The sequence below is a fragment of the Lynx rufus genome, unplaced genomic scaffold (genome assembly GCF_022079265.1).
Source record: "Lynx rufus isolate CCGP_SWC_20201006 ecotype Redwood Valley unplaced genomic scaffold, mLynRuf1.p SCAF_11, whole genome shotgun sequence".
In the NCBI taxonomy this organism is placed as follows: Eukaryota; Metazoa; Chordata; class Mammalia; order Carnivora; family Felidae; genus Lynx; species Lynx rufus.
Window position 1 is genome coordinate 45112174 of NW_025814825.1, and position 6840 is coordinate 45119013.

The 6840-nt window shown below is 40.7% G+C and overlaps 1 non-coding gene across 1 annotated transcript; it reads right to left on the bottom strand.

The window, feature by feature from the left end:
* Positions 1-5635: 5635 nt before the first annotated feature.
* LOC124507347 (U6 spliceosomal RNA) lies at positions 5636-5739 on the bottom strand. The gene has a single exon (XR_006961001.1). It is a non-coding gene; the product is annotated as a U6 spliceosomal RNA (small nuclear RNA).
* Positions 5740-6840: the final 1101 nt, after the last annotated feature.

Below are 6840 nucleotides of genomic sequence, written 5' to 3' on the forward strand. Positions count from 1 at the left end.
CCCCTCTAGCCTTGCAGTTTAAGTTCAAGTGACCTACAAAAGGATTTAGCTAGACTTTTACTTCCTGCAGTTTAAGAGGTGGAGGAGATTAAAAAAAAAATGTTTGATGTTATTTGAGTCCATTTCTTGGTCTCTAATGAATTCCCCAGTGGCCTGACATCTTAAATTAGCACACTCATTCCTAACTTGGTTTTCTGAAATGAAGCTAATCAAGAATCAAAAGAAAACAGAAGTAAAGTGTTTCCCAATTAAATAACACTGGGAATGTAGGCAACATTTTGGGGGAGAAAATCCTCACATGACAAGACTGCTGTGCCTGAAAGTCAAGTCTGTTCACTTGGTAAGTTGTCTTGTCATGTGAGGTTTTCATATGGGACACGAATGATGAACACATAAAGGAGTCATTTTTAAAAACAAAATTTTTTAATGTTTTATTTATTTTTGAAGGAGAGAGAGACAGAGCATGAGCAGGGTAAGAGGAGAGAGAGACGGAGACACAGAATCTGAAGCAGGCTCTGAGCTGTCAGCACAGAGCTTGATGCTGGGCTTGAACTCACAAACTGTGAGATCATGATCTGAACTGAAGTCAGATGCTTAACCGACTGAGCCACCCAAGGGCCCCCATGAGGGAGTCATTATTAATGTAGATGGCTCAATGTGTTACCCAGCTCAGGAGCACTACATCAGAAGAACACAGTGATTATCCCCAAGTTATGCATGAGAAAGGATAGATTTTAGGCATCAGGCTCAGGATAAAGTGGAAGAGTAGATAATTCAGTGGAATCAGGGTTATCTCCTAGGTCTATCTAGCCCTTCTTTATGTCCTAGTGTAAGCTGTATTTCTTGAAGACAATTCCCATAATCTTCAGATTATAATTCTGGAAAACTCCATAAAAGCCAGATTTTTTGCTATGTGCATAAATAGTTTATACAAATATAAATGCAAGTATTTATATCATTTAGTATATATTTATAAATAATATTATAGATGTAACTGTACTTTTAAAACATGACTGGTGTTAACATCCTTATGCTCATCAGTAAAGGAAAGAAAACAAGAGACAGGTGTTTTCTACTTTGAAGAAGTTTACAATCTTGGAGGGTAAGAAATTGGCAAAGGAGTTTTTGCCAATGAGAAAGGAAGAGATGTATATATGCTAGAAGAATTAAAGATGAGATCTGAAGATCAAAATTAAATTATGGTGGATTAGTGGCTGGCAGAAATTGAGAGCATTTTACGTAGACAAAAGCTATGAACAAAGATACTGAGGTTGGAATGAAGTGGAACTATTTTGGGGGCAAAGAGCCAAAAAAGATTGGGGCATAGAGGACACAAGCTGGATCATGTAGAAATCAAATTTAGCTAGGTGGGAGATAAAGAAAGATCAGGAGATCTTCAAGGCCAGGGAATGTGCTCACACTTGCTGTTTTAGGAAATCAGGTGGTTCCTGACATTGTGTTTGAGCAATGCTGTGCTAGCCAGCCCACTTCTTAGATAATAGCCCAGGTGCAGGAAATGTAGACCCACCTGAGACCAAAAGTTGGCTTCTCCAGGAAGCTCTCACATACCAAACCAACTTTCTCCGTGGCCAATTTTAAACTCTAAATCAGGTACAACTCAGATTGTGAGTACTTATTGTCATTGCTGACTGTCTTCTTGGACAATATTCCTCCAACATTCCTGTTCAGTGTCTCACTGGCACTTTGTCCATAATGGGGCTAGCTGGTGGGTATTTTGGGGGAGGAGGCCCGAAAGCAGGTTCTGAGACTATGGTAGATGGTCAAGTGATTTCTTTAGGAAGTGCTCTCCAGAGAGACCTGTCAAAATGGAGAATCAAAGATAAGGAAAGGGAAGGAGACCAAGCAAGGAAGCTATTTCAGCCAAAGAAGCAGGCCCAGTCATCCTGCAGAGGAACTCTGGGATGTGAATTATAACCGAGTTCATTCTGAATCATCAAGGCAAGGGAGAATAGGTTTTAATTTCCTCTGACCAATTAGTCATTGGCTAAGGAATGCCTGGGGAGGGAGAAGAAAGTAAACTTCCAGGTATTCTAGCTGTCTGTGATGGCAGGCAAATCAGCCCTCCTGAAAAGGAGCTAGACAAGATTCAAAGCAACATGGACATCAAGGGACAGATGTTCCAAAAAGGTATGAGGGGACTGTGATGAGCACCAGCAGTAAATGCTTCCAGGGCACTGGTTGTATAAGAACAATATTTTTTGTCCTCCTTTTGTATTGGCCTGAACTTGTAATTTTAGCCCCATTAATTCCTCTCACCTGAGAATCTGAGGCATCGCGTTGAGAGGCCCCAGATTTCCAAGATATCTACTACCTCTTTCACCCCACCAGTAAGAAGTGTTCAGATTTAATCCTGCATTGCAGAAAATAATTAGGTCTTTAAAGCCTATAAATTACATTTGTCAGCAGCAGAGAAAACAAATGGAGTTTCTGGTTCTCTGGTGGCAATGATGAATGGCAACATTGAGCTTTTGCTGTAAGAAGCTTGCGTGGACCTAGAAGCTTGTTTATTGGATCTTAACGAAAAAACTATTAATCCAAACCATTTTAGATGGTGGTGGCCATGCTCTGTGTATAAAGGTTTGGGGGGGGGGTTGTCCTACTGGACTGGAAAGTTCTATATGGCTGATGTTGCTCCGACAAGAGAAAATGCTGCCAGGGCACCACTTTAGACTAGAACACACTGCAAAAGTATACAGATTAGACAACCCATTAACTAAGATTTATATGATGCTAGTAGATATTAATAGGGTTGATGGTATCTGTACAGAACATCGATTTCTGACTAACATTCATGATGTAAACTGCTTCCTTAGCTTCTGACTCTACACGGCAGTTTAGCTGCAAAATTTCAAAGTTTAAGGTAAAATGTAATTGATTAAAAATGAGTCTTGAGGTAGGGAGTGTGTAGGCTGAGAAGAAAGCCTGGCTTTTCTCTAACTGCTAATAGGGTAGAAAGCCAATCTGTAGTCCATTGGCAGTCCTTGAGGATTGCAGCGTGGAAAGGCTGTGCACTTTCAGGGAGGTAGGCAGGTTCAAGGCCTAGGGACCTGGTAGAATGGATCATTATAATGTGGGTTTTGAAGATGCTGCAAATAGAACTGCTCCCCCCACCGTAACCTTGCTCCCACAGCAGTTATTAACTGCACTGTTAAAGCAGAAAGATACCGAGGTTGGGGGTTAACTGAGCACACATTCCCTCATTTTCTTCCTTTCTGAGGAAAGATGTTACATAAATGACTGTACTTAGGCAAATAAGGGTCTGCAGGAGTTTTCAATCAAAGCTGATTTGCTGCAATATCGTTAGTAGGTATCACATTAAACAAATACAATAAATAGGAGACACAGAACAAAAGAAGCAAAGCAGAAAGAAACACTCAGCCAGCTTGTCTGCTTGCTTCTTAGCAACACCCACAAGCAATCAGTAGAATAAACTAACTAATGGAAGATGCTCTCCTGGTTTAATGCTCATAGAAACGGAGAAATCCATTCAAGGTCCCCGTTCAATATGGTTCAGAAAAAAAAAATCCTTGCTGATTTAAAGTTTCGACGGAGTTACCTTGTCACCAACCAGAAACCTACATTTGTATTCGCAAGTCAGGAATATTACTGTAAAATACAGGAGAACTCTCTAGACCCTGGGCTCAAGGAAGAAAAACAATTCATATCCCTTTTGATCAATAAAAGGGCATAGTGAAGGTATCTAAAAGGCCCTTTGAGCTCCGGCATAATTTCTCATCACTCTGTTCACTCCCTGGAGAGAAAACACTATTCCTGTGTCAAGCATTTATTTAACCCTATGCTGTGGAAGGGACAAAGCGACGTTCTATGGTGTTTGCACACATCCATGAGGCTTGTCTTCATTTCTCTGGCGAGTGTTCCTTGAGGTCAGGAATCCAGATAGACACAGAAATAATTGCCATAACAAGCCTGGTAAACACTGACCACACAATTGGAAGAGATACCGTGTATTTAGAAATCGGGGAGTGGGGAGAGACAGCACGGGTTAAAATAAGCAAAATTCTGGATGTTGTAGCAATGCATTCAGTGTAAACAAAGCTGGACAGACTACATGGCAATCCTAAGCAAGCCAATACAGAAGTTCCTCCACAAATTAATATTTCTTAAATATTTCTTCAATACTTATGAATGAGTTTGAGGTAATTTTTTTAAGTTTACTTATTTATTTTGAGAGAGAGAGAGTGAAAGAGAGAGAGAGAGGGCAGAGAGAGAGGATCCCACGTAGGCGCCAATCTGTCTGCGCAGAGCCTGATGCGGGGCTCGATCTCATGAACTGTGAGATCATGACCTGAGCCGAAACCAAGAGTCTGGCACTTAAGCGACTGAGCCACGCATGTGCCCCTGAGGTCATTTTTTTCTTAATAAAATGATATAAAGAAAATATTGTAATTAGGAATAGATTCCCTCTCACTACAGCCATTGGCAAAAGAAAGTTCTAAAAACTATGAGCAAAACAGTTGCTGCTTTCTTGCAAGTTTTGTTTTCCTGTCCATCTTATTTTATTATGAGCTGAATTTCTTGGGACGTGTCATAATGATAATGATATCTAAGACGTATTCACTGCCTATTATGTGCCAGGTCCTATGCTACATGAATTAAGTAATCTTTCTAAAACTTCAAAACAGGGGTGCCTGGGTGGCTCAGTCGGTGAAGCGGCCGACTTCAGCTCAGGTCACGATCTTGCGGTCGGTGAGTTCGAGCCCCGCCTGGGGCTCTGTGCTGACAGCTCAGAGCCTGGAGCCTGTTTCAGATTCTGTGTCTCCCTCTCTGTGACCCTCCCCCGTTCATGCTCTGTCCCTCTCTGTCTCAAAAATAAATAAACGTTAAAAAAATTTAAAAAAATAATAAAACTTCAAAACAACCTTGTAAATTGAGGCCTATAACTGGCCTCTTTTTTTTTTTTTAGGTTTATTCATTTTGAGAGAGAGAGACTGCATGCACACGTGAGGTGGGGGGAGAGAGGGAGAGAGAAGGAGAGAGAGAGAGAGAGAGACAGAGAGAGAGAGAGAGAGAGAGAGAATCACAAGCAAGCTCCATGCTCTCAGCGTGGGGCTCCATTTCATGGGCTTTTGATGGGGGAGCAAATCTCATCAGCCTGTTTGGTTTCCTCTCAGCTCTGGCCACTGGTATTTTCTTGTGCGTTCATTCGTGTATTGCCCCTACCTCCTCAATTGGTCTAGTTACACTTTAAGCTTCCAGAAAGCACTGACCTTGCTAATGTATTTATCCCACTGCAGCCTAGAACCTAGAACAGTGTCTGAGACAGGAGAGGCGATTCATAGGTTGACTGAACAAAGGAGAAAAGGAATGGATTTCAAGGTCTCTGCACACTATGCTCTTTCATTATCAGGGATTGTTGTGATTATCCTCAAAGTAACATGTCAAGGTGCTTAATCATTGCCCCCTGTCCATGATAGATGTGTGGGCTTTGGCTCTACTTGGTGTCTTATCCTTCATTTCACTTTATGGTATTTGGCAGTTTTGGATCATAAACTTTTTTTTTTTTTAAGAGTGAATGAGTTTATCATGTCTTTTCCTAAGAACAGCTTTTTCAGAAAGAGAGTGAAGGGGGTTCCCAAAGGTGCTGATCTCCTGGAGGAATATGGAACATTTCACGGATTTGTGTTTCATCCTTGTGCAGGGGCCATATGTATCTCTGTATCCTTCCAATTTTAGTATATGATCTGCTGAAGTGAGTGCAAGACTTTTTCTTTCTCTCTTTTCTTTCTTTCTTTCTTTCTTTCTTTCTTTCTTTCTTTCTTTCTTTCTTCTTTCTTTCTTTCTAAAATCAAACACAGATTCACACACAGGCAGATATTTGAGACTAAAGACGAAACATTGAAATTCATCACGAAGAAGAACCAGACATGCTGTTTGGGGCACATTTTTTGTCTGGAAGATACTAAGACATGAAATAGAAGTTTGGATAGTTTTGTTGTGAACACTGAGCCTCCAGCTAACCCATGGTCAAGGAGCTTAATCAGAGGGAAAGGGGAGGGGATAGACAGTAGTTCTTTTCACTTTGAGGGCTCATTGGATTCTATCGCTTCCTGAAACTGCATTACAGCACTTATAAAGCAATTAGACTGCTGATATGCTAGAACTCTCCTAGGTTCATCCTTTTCATCAAGTAATTCCTGCCAGGGACCAAACAGTCTGGAACTAGCTTAATAGAACACTATTAAGAATAATCACTATTTGAGTTCCTTACTTCCTGGAAACCTCAAAGCATAAACATATAGGTTTTATTTAGAAGAGATCCTGTGAGTTGTAGAATTTTATCACTGTCCCTGATAGATAAATGGCAGCATGGGAGATTTTTGTCTGTTTTCCTATACTCAGAAAATAGTAAAGGTGGGACAATCCCTAGCATTTATTTGGTTTTCTTTTTTTTTTTAATTAAAAATGTTTATTTTTGAGAGAGAGGGAGAGAGTGCACACACAATCAGGGGAGAGGCAAAGAGAGGGAGACAGAGGAACTGAAGCAGGCTCTGTGTTGAGAGCTGAGAACCTGAAGTGGGGTTCGAACTCACAAACTGAACATCATGAGATCATGATCTGAGTCAAAGTTGGATGCTTAACCAACTGAGCCACCCAGGTGCTCGTATTCTCTTTTCATGAAGATGTTCTACAAGGTTCTTTCACAAATAAATACATGCTGGAGAATGTGTGGTTGGGAATGGGAAGAGGTTCTAAGTGATGTAAATTCTAGCCAAGATGTGACTTCCTCAGGTAAACGCAAAGTTCAACTCAAATTTATAACTGGAGGAAGAAAAAGAGAATTAACATTGTTTCCCTATA